Raw genomic sequence first — 21,475 nt, forward strand, 5'->3', positions numbered from 1 at the left:
CTCAATCAGGCCCTGAGGGGTGTTCTGGAGGCTTCATGGCTTGCAGCTCGGACCCTACTGGGCGTTATGGTCCCTCATGCCTGTTTGCAGGCCCTTGCTTTGCTCGGGACATTCACTATGTCTACATGGCCCATGACACCCGGTACGGGCCGAGCTGCAGATGGATGAAGCAATATTGGTGATGATGATTTAGTGATGCATGTGTACATGCATATTACGTGAGTCATGGTGTGTTTGGATTCACTTGCAGCTGTGGCCATTTGGCAGTTCAGACATGCTTATGGTATGTGAAACCTCTTTGTTGCCATCTGTCAGTTCTGCCTTTCACATGTGCCTGACAGGTGGTATGTGATCGAGGTGATATACTACAATCGATACATGTGTAGGCTTTGCTATTTGAACACATCCATTTCTGTTTTTGGGATGAGTTTGCATATCGATGCCCCTGGATGCATGCCGGAATTTCATTTGTGTTTGACATGTCTGCTTTATGTGTTGGCTGTCGATATGCTGTCTATGTATGTGTGCGCTATGTGCATCTGACATGTGTACTCATGTTTGTTTTTTCAACATTACAGATGATGACGCAATGGAGCCAGAGGATGGTGATGTCAATCCTGACACAGGGTTGCTATTACATCGGCAACCCGGCACAAGTGGGGGTCGTGGGGTGGTAGGCCACGAGAACCCACTTGTGCTGCAGACCATCTTGTCCAAGGCTGGCAATGGGTCTAGCTCGGATGATCACTCTGACGACAATGTGGATTTGGATGCGTGTCATGTCCATTCGTCGACGGTAAGTGATTCTGATGTGGACGATCCTCTGTCCGTGACACCTGCACTGAGGGGCCAGATGGTGTTGGAACCTCCACCTGTGGTGGATCGGGACGCACGGTCACACTCCACATCAGTTGCTGATGTGCTTGGGGCATCACGTCAACGGAGGGATGTAGTCCTGCAGCCGCGGGCGGTGCCAACCCAGCGAGGACCACGGCTCCTTGGGCCCTGTGGGTGTGAAGCCCAGAAACGCAGTGGCCGCGCGCCACCGGGGTATACTGAGTGGGAGCAAGCCATGTGTGCCAATTCTGAACAACAGGGGGCAGCAATTGATCAGATCGCTCAGAGCATGGAGCATGTGACCCAATCCGTGTTCATCCCTGCTAGGCAGGTGGATCTCCAGCAGCGGGCAGCACAGTCCACGACCTGCTCGCTCAGGCTGGGCATGGTGGCCTCAGACAGTGCACGCCAGGCTGAAATGGTGTCTCTGCGTCAAGCACTTGCTGCTCATGCAGAGGTACAAGGGGAGGCCCTGAGGGATGACCACCAATCCCTCAGATCTACTATGGGTGTGCTCAACATGTCCCAGAGGCAGCGGACAGAGGAGAGGTGGAGCAGCTTGAGAATACCATCTCGGCTAAGCTCCGTGCATGCCGGGAGGTGCTCCAGATGTCATGCGAGGCCATGCAGGAAGAACTCTGTGTTACACATGCAAGAGGAAGCACGCGTATCACGTGAGGTGCTGCATGCTGACCTACATGTCCCGGGAGGATAGCTTAACGGCAATGCGCACGCCTTGGAAGCAAGACAACACGAAGCGACACAGGTTCGATCCCCGGGTCCGCGCTTAGAAACCTCTGGGTGTTTGAAGCGCGTTATAAATACGCAACTAAGACAAAAAAAACAATTATGCAACTGAAAAAAACAAACAATTCCTGTAACAGCGCCTCGATGCCCGCGGGCTGTGTGAGTGCTTTAAAAATGCAAAAATAAATAAATAAATACATGTCATCGCCGCACAGGACCAGGCTCACCAGTCCCGCAGACTTGCTGCCAACGAGGGGCAAGCTGCGGATAGGCGTGGTCAGGGTACTGTGCCACGTCCACCTTCTGATTTCCATCCAGAGGGTGAGTAGGACGACAACTTATCTCCCACGCAGGTCGGGCCGTGCAGGCGTTGAGCCCATGGAGGTTTTTTTTATCTCAACATCATTGCATGTGGGTGTTGAGGTGCACCCTGTACCTCCCCCTTCCTGGATGCCTCCCCCCCCCAGGGTCGTATGTGGCCATTTTTTATTTTATAGATAGTTTAATTAGTTAATATAGTTTAAAATATTTGTCAATTGTGCATTCATGTGACGTGTGGTGCTTTTTGACTTTTGAAAGCATCCACTGTCTGTTCCAGATGGGCCCATTCAAGCTTGTCTCGTGTATGTGTTTGCGGCTTGGGGTCCTGACACATATGCCACTCCTGCTTCACCTGTCCATGGGCTCGCAAGGATGGTTCGGTGTGACAGTCATGTACACAAGGGCATTGGACTTTCATCATATCTGTGGCCTGTCTGCTGCTGTACTACTTGTGTTAACACCACTAGTGGGGATTATGTATGTTTTATCCATGGCATGTCTGCAATCAATTCTGGTGAGTACATTATTGAACTGTCCATTTATTGATGTTATTTGTGATGTATGTTCTTTTCTTGCCTGTATACGTGCTTGATGCACTTCATGCTGTAGATGTGCCCTGCACCCTTTGGCTGTCAAAGTCACACTGATGGTGGGGGGGCCCGATGTTGACAATGTCAAGTTGGTACGTGTTGAGTTCAGCCCCTGGGGATTGTGGCAACGGAGGATGCATTAGGAATGTGACCCAAGAGGCATGACTCACGGTCCAGTCCTCAACTGAGTTGTCCACCTATACTACTACTATGCTCCGTTCCTTTTGGATGGCACGTTGTGTGTGGCTTCCCTCTTGGACTTTGAGGCTGCCTAACGGCACCGTTTTCCTACTGGACTACTGCTCTTTTACTTGTTTTTCACACTCTGGTGCCTTAAGTCCCTGTTCTTCTTCCTGCTACTGTCCTTGTTGCAAATCTGTCCACCCGTCTCTCTGGCTGTTATTTCCACGTACTGTTACACTGCCTTGGTTTGCCGCAGTGCACTTCTGTTAAACAGCATCTTTCTGTCGCTCCTCCTGTCTTTCATCTATTACATCCATGCCTTTATGTTGCCTGTTGGCTTTTACCAATGCTATTCAACTGTTGTGGCTCTTAACCTGCTGTCAGCTGTTTCCGGCTATCTCACATTCGCTGTGCCTTTCCAGACTTGTGCTGTCTCTGCCTTTCTTTGTTAATGCTATCAAGGATTGATTGGTTTTCAGCTCAACCATCCAGTTGTGCCAGCCACCTTGGTCATTTTCAACTCAAGTTCCAGCTCTACCTGTCAGGGTACAGAACCTGGGGTTGTGTGGGAGGAGGTCAGATGTAGGTCTCAGACATGGCCCAGTGACAAGCAGCATAAAGACACACACACAGGAAACTTTCCAGCCTTATTAAAAGCTGTTATGCCCTTTCTGCAGGAAAAGGAGCCTCCAGACCACCTTTCACAGCAGTCTCCAGGCCAAGAACTACAAAACCCTGGCCACGTTGGGTGGTGTACACGTGTGCATGTGGCTTGTGCTCAGACATCGACAGAAGCAGACGTGTTTCCAGGAGCTCCAAGCAAGGTGAACATTATGAGGGGCCACGCCCCAGCCAACCTTTCTCCGGGCCCCTCGCACATGCAACTAAGTAGTGCCAGTGCTAAGGAGCTTAGCCAGGCATTGGGGAGGATGCACACAGTACAGCTAAACCACGCTGAGGAGCAAATGCCAAGAAGCTTTCCAAGCTGTCAGGGGCACATGCAGGGTACCCCTGCTCCATAGAAGCAAAGTTATTAGCGCAGTAGTGTTCCTAGCCACAAACTAATACAGCGCAAGGGGGGGGCATCCAGCGACGCACAAACCCTAGTGCAGTGCATATCATTAGCATATGCAATTAGCCACATGCACTGCCTATAGAAAGCCGTGGCTGGCAGAACACAACTTGTACTGAAGTTGCAACGTGCATCTAGCAGCACATCCAAGGCACATTGTATAATGTGTGATTCTTAACACATGGTCTTCCACTTAAGGTGTGGCCATGTACGGCTACCTTCCCGCATTAACAGTGTATAAACCATCACGGAGGCAAGCAAAACTATACGAACAAAGCAGCATACAAGAGTGCTTGTTTGGGGAGGAGTCACTAAGTTCGAGGCATTAATGGTGTTATGTGTGTGTGGGGAAAAAACACACAGAATAGTAACTCACGCTCTCTTTGAGGCATTGAACTGCTCCTGTTACCGGACCTGAGAGTGCACAGGCAGGAGGCCAGCACTCCCCCCAGAGATAAGTCTCTCTGTTTTGCTCACCTTGGAGCCAGTTTGTACAATGTGCATGAAGTGCATGGTTTATCTGATTGAGTATGTGTAATTGTCAATTGTTGTATTTTGTATTTGCACTCCTTTCCCTTGCCCATCCACCTCCCCCCTGCTGACCCTCTTTCCGGTTATCTTAAATACCGATGCCTATCCGTAGGGCCACATGGGTGCAATCTATGACACCAAGCACTTTGGGGAAGTGTGCCACCCTGTAAAAGTCTTGGACCACGGCCTGCCTTTCTACGGGTGTTCTGGGCATGTATATGTGCCTGCGGACTGAGGGGCGTGCAGTCATGATTGCCAACACCTGTTGTAGACAGCGTGACTGCGTGGCCTGTGAGACACCCCCAACTATGGCAGTTGTCTGCTGAACTGACCCAGTGGCCAAAAAATGCAGGACATTGAGCACCTTTTCCAAAGGGCTGAGTGCTTGGGAGCACAAGGCGGGTGCTGTGAGGTCATCCTCCCACTCAGTGACCAGGTCTAGGATGATACGAGGTGGAAACCTATACCTGCCATAGACTTGGTCATCAGGCATCCCAAAAAGGCTGGCCGTGGGCAAAAGAATGAGGGGACTGGCTATTCTCCTCCTCCTGCGATTTCCCACGATCAGTGCTGCGAGAAATGGGACATTCATCGTAGCTGTATATACGTGTTTGTTGTTTGTGCGCACTTTTATACTGCGCGGGGACGCTTCCGCCTGCCTTCATGTGGCGGACGTGTGGACGCTTCCGCCTGCCTTCGTGTGGTGGACGTGTTTATGCCTGTGCGTGTCTTTTGGCATGCGTGGGTTTCCCGTATTCAATTCCATGAATACGTGTTATTCGCGTGCGTGTGGGTGTTCCGTGTATTTCCCAGCAGTACTTCCCCAGTTACAACTTCATTTTCACGCGTTGTTCCCCATTCCACGTGTTCCGCCCCCTTTTTGGTGTGTGCGCTACACATTGTGCGCTTTCGCTGTGCGCGTCGAGCATGGCGTTCGGGATGTTGAAGTGACGTGTTCTCCCGTGTGCATAACCCACAGATTTGGCGCACATCCTGGGGAAAACACACGCAGGGCCTTCCATGAATCGCAAGCGTGCGCATGCTTTTTCACGCTTGTGCCAGTTTGCGCTACAAATTTCGGCACATATTTGTTCCATGAATCGGCCTAAAAATATTTATACTCAATTATACACCAGAGTGACGTCATACTATGTGGCAATAGTGAAAAACCTATCAAGAGTCGGGATTGGTTAAGGGACACATCTAGATATACACTTATATAGGAGCTAGGATTGTTATTGGCTGTCCTTTATCAGGTGGCAACTTATGCCTACCTCTTAAAACATGTCATTTCAGAAACATTAGATACACAGTTTCTCATTGGTCTTACAAGCTATAAGGTTCTGGTTACAGCAGCAGCAGCAAGGCCATCATCGCTAAAGCCGACCTGGGACTTTTTCCAACTCCTATTACCTGTACAGGCTGCAAAATCTTGCACGTTAAAATCACACCTACCTGCAAGGATTGCTTCAATTTTGTTCTTATTTATAGACCTCCCAACACCATGCACCAATATCCTAAACAACCTGTCCAGCCCCAAGTCAGCCACTCTTAGGATACTTGAACCAGTGGAGGTGCAACTCACATGATAAAGAAGCAATAGACTTACAGACTTTCCTCGACAACATAGGACTGAAAGTCCTAAATAAAGACCCTACCACAGCATAAGGTAACACCTTAGACTGGATTGTGACAAGGAATCTCCCAGCTATAATTACCTCAAACACCCCCTGCTTATGGTCTGACCATTTTGCTATTACCTTTACCGTCACTAGCCCCCAGCCCTCACCCATGTCCATTAATCCTACAAAATCAGTCTCTGGCTGAAATTTTTAAAAAAAATACATCTCAAGGCCTACAGTCCTGTTTAGGTAGTATTATGTCAGAAGTTAGGCTGGATGACTGAGATGAGGCTATGGTCTCTAAATACTCGAAGTTAATCACCCAAATGTTAGATCTATCAGCCCCCATTAAATCCAAACAAGTTTGAGAAAATCAAAACCATCAAACCTGTTTTTCCGCAGAACTAAAACTCTTGAAGAAACAGAAAAGAGCCTTGGAATTTTGCTGGCACAAACACCAATCCAATTTCACTAGATTGGCCTGGAAGGAAATTGATAAAATATATAAATCACTAATTCAGAAAACCAAAACAAACTACTTTAACGCTCAGATTGAATCCTCTTCCAATCACACAGAGGAGCTTTTAAAAACACTGAAGTCCCTGGAAAAACCAAAGGTCCCTCAGTACCACTTCACTCTATACAGCCAGAATAGTTTAAATATACAAGCTGCATTTGAAGCTAGAATTGTAATAGCCCAACTTAAAATAGTTGAGGCGCAAGCCATAAATGCTCTCCCAATGAAGCAAGAGCACTCCTAACTCAAGGCTCGAAATTCACAACAATTCTGGTTTTTGCAAATGTTCATTCAGGACATGTTTAACATGCTGTCCTCCATGCAGCCCACCTCTTGCCCGCATAATTTGCTACCACTTAAACTCATCTTGGAACACAAGCAGTTGTTTGCTCCCTTCTTGACTCACCTAGTCAACGCTTCCTTTAGGGACAACCATGTACCAGATGCCATCAAATAAGTCACAGTTACTCCGATTCCAAATAAAATAAATATCAACCCCTGGGAACTAAGAAATTTGAGACCTATCACAAATTGCCAATTTCTCTTAAAAATCCTCGACAAATTTGCCACCACCCAGCTTCAAGCCTTTGTGGAGATTAACAGAACCCTACACAATCGACAATCAGGTTCCGCCCACTTTCAGTACCAAAACAGCTTTCATTGACTTGCAGACCCATGTGCTGGGGATTATGGACAAAGGAATGGCCGGGATGTTGGTTTTGTTGGATCTTTCAGTGGATTTCGATTTTATTGATCACAACTACCTCCTACGCTGCCTAAAAGACACAGGCCTCTGCTCCTTTAAGGCAGTGAACTGGCTTAAATCTTTTCTTTCCAACCGGGAATATAGAATTCAGTGGGGGCTGCTTTTTCGCCTTCTGCACCCATTCGTTGTGGTGTGCCACAAGAGGGTTCCATCACCCCTGTGTTGTTCATACTCTATATCAGTTCACTCTGCACTCTCCTCGACAAGCTGGGTTTCATTTTTACAAACTACACTGATGACACCAAGATTGTCTTAGAACTACGATATTGACGCCAAGATTCTATCCAACATCTACGGTCACATTGATAATTGGATGGCTGAGAACTGGCTGTGCCTAAATGGAAAAAAAAACTGAACTTATGATTTTCGGCTCCAATCAGGCCAGGGATAAACTGTGCACAGATTACAGCAGTTTCCTGCAAAAAGACAAGAAAATCAAGATCCAACAAAAAGATAAAACCTTAGGGGTATACATGGAAGCTTCTCTAAGTTCAGATGCCCACACATCTCACATAAAACTGTAATGCAATTACCTCCTCTGCCTCCTAAAAAACATCCGCCCCACATATCTGAGAACAATTGTGCTACAATTACTAAAGCCACCATGTTAATTAGACTAGACTACTACAATTCCCTTCTCATTGGCGCTTCTTCCTCCAATATATTGAGATGCCAGGTAATCCAGAATAACGCAGTAAGAATTGTGACTAATGTCCATAGAAGATTTCATATCTCCGATCACAGGAGGAGACTGCACTGGTTACCCATTAAGGAAAGGATTGCTTTTAAAGTGGCCATGTTGGTCCACCGTTGCCTTTTTGGCTCCTCTCCTGACTATATAAAATCTTTAGCCCTCCCTTATCAGCCAGCCAGATCCCTTCACTCCTCAGGCGTAGGGTTGATCCAAGGTTCTACATAGAAATGTACTAAGGTCCTTGGTAGATCCTTTCCAGTCAAAGCAGCATGCCTCTCAAATAACCTGCCTCTGGCACTTAGACTTAACCCGGATCTGCCATCATTTAAGAAGGCCTTAAAAACCCACCTTTTCAACTGACTGCTTTTGCTTGAATAGTATTCGGATTTTCTCTGTCTTGTCTCTTGATGTCCTGTACTAGCGTGCTTTTATTGCACCTCGATGCCTGCGGGCTGTCTGGCGCGTTACAAATAAGTAAATAAATAATAAGGTCCTTTGTTATATGGACTAATACAATTGGTTGGCACACTTGTGCCATGTCTGGACTATTCAGTTCATTTAGCAGCACGTAAACCCAGACCCAGGTGCAGGGAAATAGGACATGAAGCCGCCTCACCACCCAATTAGCTCCTCACCACCCATCACTTATGCCGTCTGCCATGAAATTGTCTTTTTACTTGGCCTTTTAGAGTATTCTCATCTTGGGAATGCACAGGAGTGAGGGCACTCGCTATCGTGTCTGGAACTTCAAGTTGAAGCTCTATTTCCATCTTTGGCTCACGTAACAGGAGACCATGATCTGGTCCTTTTTGCAGCTTTTAAATACTCTAAATGAATTAAAACTTGGCATCCTTTGTGTTCTTTCTTGCACTTTAACATGAGAAGATTCATCCTCCGCACACTCGTTCTTATTCAGAGTAAATAGCTGACCTCGATTTCTACGATCTTGACTTCGTCCAGGCAGCCTCACCACAAAGCTCCATGAGCCTGTTATTCGGCTGCGACACAGCATTCCCCTCTCCCGTCAGGGTTTCTGGCTTACTTATTTATGATACCAATGTCCAGTTTCTGTACAATGACGGCTTCGCCTGCATTCTATTTACTGCTCATAGCTAGCTTCTATGATGACTTGTTCTACCTTGCGTTTCAGCACCTGTACCTTTATTGAACGTCTGATTTCTGCAGCACTTTGTTAACATGTAATCTTCTTTTCCACATTGTCAGTTCACTCAGTTCTTTACTTCGTCATTCGTCCTTTAGGATCCATATATTGTCTTCAGTCAGTATCTTGGGACGTTGTGCACACTTTCTTATGACATCACCAGTTAATGTGCTTAGGCCCTTCTCATATTCCTTCAGGGAGTTTCCCCTGCAGGTTTTCATCACTTCAGGGGTACATTCGGTAACGTTGTCTCAATGGGTATCTCCTTCCAAATACTCGTTGCAGTATTGGCACAGTCTCATGTCTTCAATACAGGGGATTTAGGGCGTGGGGTCTCCTGCAGAAGCATACAGCTGCTCCTCTACATAAGTAATTGATTGGCGTTTCTAGCTTCTTTCAATGTCTATGTAATGATTTACTGATTGCTTCACTCTAGCATGATTGTTATCTAATGACATATTTTCCCTATTGAGAAGGAACACATTTTCAATTTTTGTTTTCTGTGGGTTTTATAATATGTTCCATGTATGCACTTGAAATCCGAACGTTTATAGATTTAGCGTTATCTTATTTACAGGTGCACTGCTTGTTCCTAACTTTCTGTTTCAATTACATTAAGACCTTCAGGGAAGGTGATTCTTTTGGTAACCACTCTACTCAGCTATAGCCAATTTGTATATGTAATCATGCATCTAGTATTGTCACATGAGTAGCATGGTGATGCCCAATTCGTCATCTGAGAATATATTTCAACTGTTTATTAAATGGTTGGAAACTGCCAACCATCCCTGTATTTAACTGCAAATTCCGCAGGGGACTTCATCCATATCACAAAGCCCGGATGTATTCCAAACACACACAAAGCACTGAACTTCCCAGCTCATAGAATGGTCTTTGACTCAATGTGACTGTAGATGTAGGAGGAAGTTTATTTGGATGAGGTATTTCCGAATACCTGTGTTGTGTTGTGGTAGTTTAACCAAATGATGAAATATTGAAATAACATGATAGAAAGGTATTTTATAAAAGTAAGCTGTCTCACCTGTTTGTCCTTGAGACATCTGCTGTGGTTTGACTCCATAATCCCACCAGCAGTAAAATCTGTTCACATTGCAGGCTAACTGAGGGGGAAGCTTAGCGTTTCAACGGTTATTTGAAAAACACAGGTGCCCATAGTGAACACATGCCAAGACAGAATGCAGTGAAACATTCTCTTCAATACCAAGTTGGCATCTGTCAGGAACATAGGTCTAGCTTGCATCTAACACTATGAAACACACATGGTCCTAAAACTGCGCTGGCCTTATCTTCCACCTACAAAACACATCTGTGCCTGACACTGCTTTCACCTTCTCATCTGCCAATAAAACACATGTTGGCCTAACACGCCTCTGGTGTTCTCTTCTATCTACATAAAGCACCAGGGTTCTCACTGCTTTGGCATTCAGCTCCACCTATAAAACAACTAACTGCTTTGGCATTCTCTACCCACAAAACACATGTGGGCCTAGCATTGCTTTAGCATTCTCCGGCACCTAGAAAACACATGTATGATTCATACTGCTTTGGCGTTCTCCTCTTCCTACAAAACATACTTGTGCCTAACACTGCTTTGCCCTTCTCTGCTCACAAAATACACATGGGCCTAACACAGGTGGTTCTTCCTCAGTGCATTGGCACTCCCATTTGTCTACAAAACACACACATGCCTAACATTCTTTTGGCGTCCTCCTTCACCTACAAAATGCACAGGTGCCTAACCATGATTTTGTATCCTCTTCCAAGCACATGTGACTTCTCACTGCTTTGGTCTTATTCTCTGCATGTGTGTCTGCATACCACTACTTGTCTCTCACTGATTTGGTGTATTCCCCCATCACCCACAAATCATGTGTCCCCTATCTCCCTCATTAAATTTAAATTAACTAACTCTAACAAGCCCCTATTATCAATTCAATTCTAATATAAACTATTACTAATAATAAACTATCCCCTAACTTCTCAAAATCTCTTCCATTACTAGACATAGGTCTAAAGTATTATCCCTGCCTCTTCAAACAGCAGCGACTGCCACTGGGTTTAGAGTTTCTATTTGCCTGCATGTATGGAGATGTGAGCTTGAACTCACTTGTACCTCTTATGTCAAGCAATTTCAGCCTTGGAAATAAGTAAAACATTTCGACTTACTCTTACTGGTCAAAATTCGAGGGGTTTGGGGTATCCTCAAACTGTCTCAGCCATGCTTAGTTATGTACTTTTTTACCCACAACCGACCCCACACTTTCTACCTAGGCTAGAATGTCGTCTTGCACTTTGTCCGGCTTTTGCATTGAGTGTTGTTATTGACCTTATTTTCCAACTGCTTGCATTGTCCAGCAGTTTACATCGACATTTGGCACACTGAACTATCAATGCCCCGGAAATCTACACATTTTATTATACATCTCAAAGGGTAGGCCCTTTTCGCATATGAATAGTTCTGTTTACACATATTTTTCCCATTCTGTTTCCATTTGGCCATTCTAACACCGTATAATTTTATGTAAAGGTTTCATGATAGTTGTCAGATACCAAATGTTTTTTGGCTTTCTGGTCATACTTCATGCACCATTTATCACTTTCTCTGCATTCTGTACTGTTATTTATGTTGAATTACATTTTGTTTCTGTAAAGACCTTCCCCTTTTGTTTATGAGCACATATATGTAGACTTTTTTCCCCACTTTGTATTTCTATTTCTGATCATTCCCACAAAGAATTTATGCCAGGGAAATCTTTCATGAGTTGTGTCAGAAACCATCCTTTTAATAGTTTTCACTTTAACAACCCAAAGTATATAGGCATATACATATAGGAATTTTTGCACCACTTTGTGTTTCTTTTTTAAATTATTATGTGAATTGGTTATAAAAGTGGTATACCGTCATTTCATCGCTGCACTTTTCATCGCGGGGTTTTTGCTGCAATTTTTTTTTCGAAAAAAAAACATCGAATTTTTTTGGGGGGGTACATTTTAAAAAAATGGGCTTGGGTGTTCGGAATGTAAAAAAAAGAAGGAAAAAAAGGGTGGTTTCGGGGGTAACCCTCTAAAAAAAAAAGAAGTGCGGCAATGAAATCACGTAGAACCTATAGAAGTATCCTTACACACATTTAGGAAATTATTTTACATAAAAAGAAAATTATAGCACTTTTTATCAAATATTTGGCAATATTATACAAACTGATAGATATAAAATGATTTTAGTTGCTAAACAATTCATCACCAATTGATGTATTATTCTAAAACAAAGTTTTCTATACAATGCAAAGAAAGACAAATTAGTGTCCCTTCTTGTTCATGAACATGTATTTAGTTCAATTGACCTAAACATTTTAAAGCATTAATACTTAATTGAGTTTCATGTCCTCCAGATAATCTTAACCAGAGGTTTTCTGTTAACATCCCATGTGTTTCTTTTTCAGTCATCGAAATCTGAACATGAGGATTTCTTTGTTGTGTTTAAAGGAGATGCAATGTTTTCAATAACTGGGCCTCAACATTTGTTTTGTTATGTTATGGAACTAAAGTTTGTTGAATGCTTGTTCATGAAAAGGCATTTGGAAATGTGGAAGTCAGGGAAGAGTCAGTGAGCCAAAACAAATCAATCTAGGTAATGATGGTTGAATTATATAGTTCTAGGACCTTCGGGAATTTAATCTTGTCTAGTAATCTACCATATACAGGAAGGGAGTTCATCATAGCTCAGAAAACTGAAGCAAAACGCACCTCCACTTAACATGGCTTTCCTGCTGTTGGTATTGAGGGAACATATGTCTCTGGTGGGAACATTGATCTTGAACTTATTGATTAAATTATCTCAGGTCTGTTCCCAAAATGACCCAGTAAACAATCCATGCAGTCTTTAAAAATAAGTTGATGCGAATGGGGTGCCAGGAAGTCTGAAGGGCAGGAGTGAAATGGTTCCTTTTGGGGCCAAAATACACTACAATTACACAGTCAAGGCTTGATGACACAAATGCATTAACCAAAGCAACATGGTATGGAAAAGGAAAAAAGAAAACACAATTTCTGAACTCTGTTATAGTTTAGTTTGGTCTGTTTAGTCATCTGTATGGTCTTGCAGACCTTCCCATTGTACACATCTACCTAGTATCATACTTTTAATTTGCTCCTATGAAGTTATGTCTACTTATATACAAGAGCATGTGTAGAGATCTGGACAAACATGCTTAATGTATGTGTACTGATGCATACGAAATATTGTATGATCACATTTTGTTTCAGGCTAAAACCAAAGTCCACTGTATGTTCCACCTGCTGTGCTGTCACTGGCAGTACTTTCTTGCCATGGTCAATCATTCTGCAAAACGTTTCTTTCTTAATGATTTCACTCAATAATGTATTTGTGCAATCAGTAAGTTTGCACTTGTTGGTTCGCTAGTGTACCAGGTTTAAATATTCTTTGTGTTAGATCCAATGCATCTTTATTGTGTTTGTGTAGGGTGACGTAAAATTAATAATTCATACAGTTACATTGACATGTTCCCATGCGCCCACGTTTTGCCGAGAAAAGAAGACAAATGACTCCTTTCTCAGTGTTCCAATACGTTTGTGGTTTTAATTTTAGGGTTTTCGTTTTTCTAGTGCCCTTTGTGATTACAGGTGTTTCGACGATCTCCTCGTCTTTTTCAAATCAGGGCTGATCACATTTCATTTGCAAATTATAATTTTCAAAAAGACATGTTTTGTATATGAAAAAATGGTATTCATATTGACCATCACATGTAATACGCATAATCATTGCATAAAAAACATTAAAGAAAATGGCCATTTGAGGGGGGGTAAAGGGTAGCAGTGTTAGGGATGTTACAGAGAACATTGAATGAAAATAAACAGTAATAATTCTATGTTTCATGTTTCTTAAAGTTTACTTGCAAATTCTTCAAAAAATACGGTTTGTATGGTATTAGGTTCAATCTAATTCTGCTTACCCAATGATGCTTGTTTGAATATGTGCTCTTTAGGTCTTTGGTCTCATTTCACGGGTTAAATCCCAGTCTAATCTAAAATGTCAATGGAAGTGAATCAGGACATTTGTTGTTGTCACTTTGATTCCAAAGTCAAATAATCCCCATTTAATAGCTCTTTAGTTTATTGCCAGGTAAAGAAGACAAAATGCACCACGTTCGGCGCTTGCATGTTTTAAACGTGACATTTTTCCTTTTTACTTTATGTAAATTGCATGCCAGCACTGCAAATGTGCTTTTAGTCTCTCTTACGAATCATTGTTTGAGTGCGAGCAAGTTTCCACGTGAAGCCGCGTGTGACTAAGTTAACAGAAAACCCCCCTGGGTAACCCCTCATGCACGCTTACCTTGAATGTTAGGTCTCATGCGAAAATGTCCTTATCCGCTTGGCGTCTCCGCTGAGTTCTTGCTATAAACAAATCGGTTTCCTAGCAACGTGGTCCTACTCCCCTCTCTATTACGGCGGCCATGTTACAGGCTCGAGTAAAACGTTGTCTCTACATGTTTTAACGAAATTTCATTTTACTGTGAAAATTAAAGTGTTTAGAGTTAAATAAATCTAATGCTTGGTGTTCTTATCTTGATTATTTAAATTTAAAAGGCGAATTCCACAGTATTGTATCATCCAGGACCGCAGTTAATTTTTAGTCCAAAATAGAAATTTGTTTATAGTTTAGTGACTATTACGCTTGGTTTCCTTTATCTTGATGAATCAAGTTTAAAAAGTCAAATTACAAAGTCTTGCGTTGTCTAGTACTGTAGTACTTTTATAGTTTCAATTGTGGCGGCCATATTACGGGCAAAAATAAGGATTAATCTTAGTTAATGCGTCATTCACTTACTATTGATTGTTACTTCTGGTTCTCAAAACTGAATACCATGTTTGCCTATATGCTGGTATATGCTGGTATATTGTACTTGTGAATAAAATATGGGTATGGGGCATAAGGGGCGCCAGTTTACACCCTAATACTACAACTTTATGAATTAATTGTTGTCTCATGTGGATCAATATATGAACACTTCCCATAATCAATCTTACATGTCACCTTCTACCATATATCACCATTATACATAATTTGATTGTATCAATTTGAACATTGTCATTTATGTTGATCGTTAGCTACACATTACAGAAAAAAGTCCATTATATTGTCAAAGTTCAGGCCCCTCTCTGCTACGCAACATTTTCATGTGTGTTTGTTATTAATTGCAATTTACAGAAAATAGGCCATTTCATTGTCAGATTTAAGGCCCCTCTCCACAGCTCGGAATTTGCAAATTAATTTTGCTTCTTCTTGTCTGAGTTCAAATTCCTGGTCTCCGTCTCTTGGGCCTAATGTCACCTTTTTCAGACCAACAAATCTCAGCAATTTTTTGTCATCCAGCTGATGGTTCTTCTGCCAATGCTGGGCTAACAGTAGTTTTGTGTCTTGGCTTCCGATGGTTGATAGATGTTCTCGTATTCTCGTTCTAAGTTCCCTAATGGTGCTGCCTATGTATATTTCCTCACAGTGACAAATTATAGCATAAACCACATATTTCGTCTTACAGTTTATGTGATCCTCAATGGTTTGCGTTGTTCCATATTAAAGATCGATTACCTGTTTGATGCATACTTAATTCAGGTTCAGTTGACTTATTGACTTTTTTGTAAATTCTGCTGCTGATACATTCTTTGGGTTGTTATCCATAATGACGGTGGATGCACATGTGATTTGTGAGTAATGCTTCTTCATGCTTGGTAAAAGCACCTCACTAACAAATAAACTCCATAAAGATGATAGCGTTCATTGTGTCATCAAATCTCTTGATCTCTAATAATGCCTTGTATTGCCTAGCCTCCTTTCTCTGACTCCCATTCTTTTACATGCTCCAGACTCTCTTGCATCCTTCCACTCAATCTTTCTCCCTAAAATAATGCCTTTCTCAGTGCCAGATCTAATTTCTCCTTTCTGTAGCCATCTACTTCTTCCTGCCCTCTTTCCTATCTCTCTCTCACTCACTGTACATCCCCTTCTCTCTGATGTCTCCACTCTAGATGAATACCTCTTTCAAAGCCATTTTATTCCTATTTCTTCTCATTACATGCTCTTCTTATCTGTGCCTTTGCACCCACATTCTGGTCCTGTTGGAATAACGCAGTGCACACATTTTAACCGTGCACTAATTTGATTGAGGCCACTGATTTCAACAGAGACAGTGTGCACAAGCTACAAATGAAGCTAACAGTGCAGCACATGCCATGCATGGTGTGCTGTAGGTTTTGTTAACAATACTAATTACTAATGTATATCAAGCACATGTGTGTAGGGGGAATATATGCAGCAGTAGAAACTGGAAGGCGGTACTAACAGCTAATATAGGAATTATTGTGGGGGCTAGATTTGCAGGCCATGAACGCTGTGTGCCATAGTACCACAGCAGGCTCATAAACACGCTGTTTTATGGGCTGCCAGTTTTCAGAAAATAAAGCAAAGCTACACTTGCAGATGAGATTCAGAGCTCCTGCTGGGTGTAGTTGTTGAAAGGACCTTTAGTATAAGCCTTATAAGCTAGTTGCTGTGTCCATGAGAGGGAGGGCCTGTCTTTCTTGTGTTTTTTTGTTGGCATATTGAGGTCTACATGAGAGGGTCTTTTTATTTGCCATTGCTGATTTTGCGAAGCAAAAAAGAACAGAGTTTAATCATACAAATTTTAATTGCGAAAAAGAAATCTTGGTCTGTTTTCTTTCCTTATGTTTTGAGAGTTGATCTGTGTCTTGCAAAGCCTGTCTAGGATTGCTTTGAAGGTCATAAGCTGATGCTGAGACTGGTGCCAAACTGCAGTCAGGCTAGCAGAGCTGGGCTGTGTACAGTTGCAAAAGTTAAGTGTAGTAAGTATAAATAGTGATTGCCAAATAATTGTTTTGGAATTTTTTGCAAGGGAATCTTGATTTGGCCAGGTCAATTTGAACTAGAAAGGAATTTCCTTGTTTTTCCTGGTACCAGAAATAGACAAAGCTCCCTATATTTAAATTGATTATGGGAATAATTATGTTATGCAAGAAATTCCATTATTGCTAACATCAGACTAACCTGCAAAAAGGGGCAGATAATAAGTGGGACTGGTTCCTAAAGTGTGTCGGTCTCCGTAACTAACTGAGTTGCATGTCAAGGCATGTCCTAACTACATCACAGTCTATACAAGTGGTTAACCACGATACATACATTATTAATGAATGCTATATAGCACTTGGAAGCTAAAAAAAACTGTCTGTATGAAATTGAATACTGTGATTTCATTTCTCTAATAACGTGCATGGTAAAATCTATTGATTTATTTTTACCTTAGCTGAGGACAGGGAGTAAATGGCATTGGAGGTCAGACTCCTTACATGGTCAATGTACTAGGTGGAGGTTTGTGATTGTGTTGCTTTGCAAGAATATTTATTTTCTTCCAATGCAAGGTGCTTTTCCTGTGTTTTGAATGTGTTCAATGGGAATGTGACACTGATGTTGTTCTGTTGCATATTTTTCTTCTGTTCTGCTAAAGAATAAAAAGGTGCCTGAGGGCATACGTATGGATACCTGTGTGGTGGTTTGTTTTTGTGTGGCCTAGTCATTTTACAATATATAGAGTTATATAGAGTTGAAGTCTAGTGTTTCCAGTGCCGTCAGTGTGAAAAGCTGGTGTGCCCAGTGCTGTATAAAGCCTTGTAATTCACTAGCCAAGGATCCCAGAATAAAAGCATAGTAAATAGGTGGTAAAGAAACATTTCTCACATTTTGGCAGACAAACATTTTCTGACATTTTTGTAGGTGAATGCGGGCATGTTTGGCTAAGTGCATTTGTTAGGCATGGCACTGTTAGGCATGGCACTTTATAGAGTGGTCATACTGTGCTGTGATGGACACACTTTGAATTTTCTTTTTGAATTATTTTAGAGGTACTGTGTGTCAAGTAGCATCGGTACACTGCAGGCGTGGCAGAAATTGAAGTTGCCGATCCCTGCACTTGCGAGTTGGCGAGAACGAATAGTCTCAGAACTTGATGAGGAATAACGTGGGAAGATGTTTGCAGAGGAAACTACTACAGTCATGCTTACGCAGGCTCTTTCACTCCGAGGACCAATAGTCACAATAAGACTGTTTGATTAACCTTGGTGCAGAGACATGGCTCCTTTTACATAGGCTCATTGAACGGAGGATAAAGGTGTGGTCCTTGCATGCTTGCAATGAGAGTTGGCAACTATTCATGAAAAATTGTTTCAGTTAGAAGAGAGTTCAGAAAAGTGAGAGCTCAGTGCACAATTGCAAGCCAAATGTGATGCTCTAAATTTGGAGAATGTGCAAAAGAGAGGCAAGTGGGGGAATGTGAAGGGGAAGCTGCCCACTGAAAAACTAGAGAGTATTCAGGAAGATGGTTATTTTGCTTTGTGAGAGATGCAGTCATTGTGCGGACATAATAAGCAGGCCTCTAGGGATATACAAACACTGGAAAGTGAAGTGTGTAAGTTTATGTCTGAACATGAAAGTAAGATGGAAGTGATTAGTGACTACAAAATGCAGATCACAAACATTAATGAGTTAACAGTTAAGCTTAGGAAAGAAATGTGTGCATTTTATGAAGAAACACAAGAATTACATGCACAACTTAGATAAATGAAATGACAAAAGTTGGATTTTAGAGATCCGGAGTGGTCCTCGATATCTTGTGGACAGCAAGGCATGACTTCCACTGAGGCTGTGCCAAGCCACAGTCTGGGACATTTTCCATCTGATGTACACTCAGTGAGGGCTGGCTACACTCCAGTGCTAGACACTGGGCCTGCTTGTACGGAGCAGAGGGAGACCGTTCAAAACGAGGTACATTTTAATCCAGTGAAAATCTGGAAGAATGTTAAGATCTTAATTAAACCTTTTAGGAACGATTTGGGTTTATTATCGAGGATGTCCTTAAGCTATTTTGTACTTAAGGCATTCCTAAAACACAGTATGTCAGATTTGTCCATCTCACAATGGAACAATGGAACTGAGTACTGCAAGCTTTACACAGGGCCTGCATGAGCATGAGCAGCAACATTTACCATGGGAAGAATTTGAGAGGGAGATTAGTAAACATTTCTCTCTGTTCTGCTCCATTCAGGATGAAAAAAGGCAGAATATGCTATGACAGCTCAACCAGATAAATCACCACAGCACTTCTTGCAGAACCTAAAATGAGATTTTTCACAATTTGACATGCTTTGTGATATAAATTTAGTAGAATTCAAGACCATGTTCGTTTATGGTTTGCAGCGAGACTTGGTCTCCCACTTAGCTCATGAATTCACTAGGGACAAAAGTTTCAGTATATACTTGATCAGTCAACCAAAATCTATGAGGTGATTTCAAATAATGTGGGTAAAAGTAAGGTATAAAAATAGCAGAAGGGAAAAGAGACTCCCCTGCAGTGTTAGAAATTGAATCAGGGAAAGTACCATTAGAGACTGCGCAATTAAAGAATGAGACATCACATAACCAGAAGGGCATGGCCATGAAAGGGAAGGGAGCACCATCCCAGGCTACTGTATTTCAATCTACAGATCCCAGCCGGAGAGCCACATACATTAATCCACGGTGTATTGGCAACTTGCCAAAGTTGGGGGTTCGCTATGATATGGTAGGGCCTGGTAAGACGCAAAGTCAAATGTATAACCGACTCTACCAGGTATTGGGGTCTCAGAGTAGGTTAAATCCTGCTACAATGATATATGTCAATCAAGCAGGTATGTAGATAGGTTCATTGCAAATAGAAATCAGCAAATGGAGCAGATTCAATCAAATGAGAGACTAAATGTAACCTATAGCAACCGCTCTTGGGTTCAGGCCTCCCCACAGGCAGATCATTGACAGAGGACAGTCCCCCCACACTCTCTACCTCCTGTGTCCCTGGAGTTCAGGGGAACACTAACAGGAATCTGTCCTCTGAAAGAAACCCACATAGGCCTGACCAATATGAATCCAACCAGTACTGGCTTTGAGCATAGAGGGATGAGTTTAGGGATCTGGACAGATTCCAGTACTTGTCACAAGTTAAACTAAACTGCTATCTGAGCAGATAGGAAGTGTGTGTGCAGGGCAAAACAGCAGCTGGGTGAGAATGCTGAATGTCACAAGAGTGACATTGCACAAGGCGGTATCAAATAACTAATCAGCCAGGCTTCCCACACTGAAGGCACAAATGAGCTACCATTGACTGAATGATGTGAATTGCTCAGTGATTTAAAATTAAGAAAAAAACCAAATGATAATAACGTGGGAACTAAAAACACACAAGAGAGGAGTGTGGTTTAATTTAGAGTTAAATCAAACCATTCAGGTGTGTGAAGATGAGGAAGAAGAAAAGAGAAATGCATAAGAGGAACCCAAAGAGCAAAGGGTTAAATGACGATCTATAAGAAACATAAAGGATTAAAATGATGAGGCACATACATTTGAATAAATGACACCCAGTGACCATGTGGAATATTTGCAGGGTTAATGGTGCACTGAATGCCTCAGCAATAGATGAAACAAAAATGAATGAAATGATAGGTGAAAACAGAAAAACAAATTATAGGGTTTAATTGCCCGACAACTGGCAGACCCAGGAAACACATTGTGGTTCTATCTAAGGGATGAATACTGTGACCAAAGTGAGGTTCCAGAGTCAGACCAGGAAAAGAATATTTCCACAATTGCCGAAATACATATGAAGGAATGTCAGGCATGGATGCATGTGCATGTGAATTGACATCCAGGAATGACTGAGGCAGTGTTGGCTCTGTAGCAAGAAAGGAGTTCCATTAATGAGAAAGTGTTCAACAAATACTTGACAAAGAAGAGATACTATGTTTAAAAATGTAAAATCAGCAAATGTTCAGTGTTGCTGGCCCTGAATTAGGACAAAGAGTTGTGGAAAAATGTATGTGAATAATAACAATAGAGTCAAAACGCAGTTAACACTATATATGGATTGCAAGTGGAACCAAAGCCAAATTCTATTTAGGAAATTACATCATGTACAGAATGGGTATGATTTTAGATTTCTTGAACCAAAAAGTTCAGTCTATGCTGGGAAATGACACAGTTGATCAATTGGAGCAGTGATGGGGGAATTGTTTCCCATTGACCACTCACTCGGTGAGATCCAAGTGAATGTGGCAACATGTTCCAAATCTTAGGGAACAAGTGATCAACCGGATCTGCAATAGGGTTTTGATATGCCCGATCAAGACTTGATCAAGGCAAAGAATGAAGACCCAATAATAGGTCTCTTGTAGAATCATCTGTCAGATGAAGAGCAACATCCTTGAGCAGAGGAGGACTGGAAAGGAAGAGAAGAATTGAGAGTGTTGTTAAAGAAGCAAACAAGATTTCCACTACAAGTCGGACTGTGGTCCG

Source organism: Ambystoma mexicanum, chromosome 5q (genome assembly GCF_040938575.1).
Source record: "Ambystoma mexicanum isolate Mex_15411 chromosome 5q, UKY_AmexF1_1, whole genome shotgun sequence".
Classification (NCBI taxonomy): domain Eukaryota; kingdom Metazoa; phylum Chordata; class Amphibia; order Caudata; family Ambystomatidae; genus Ambystoma; species Ambystoma mexicanum.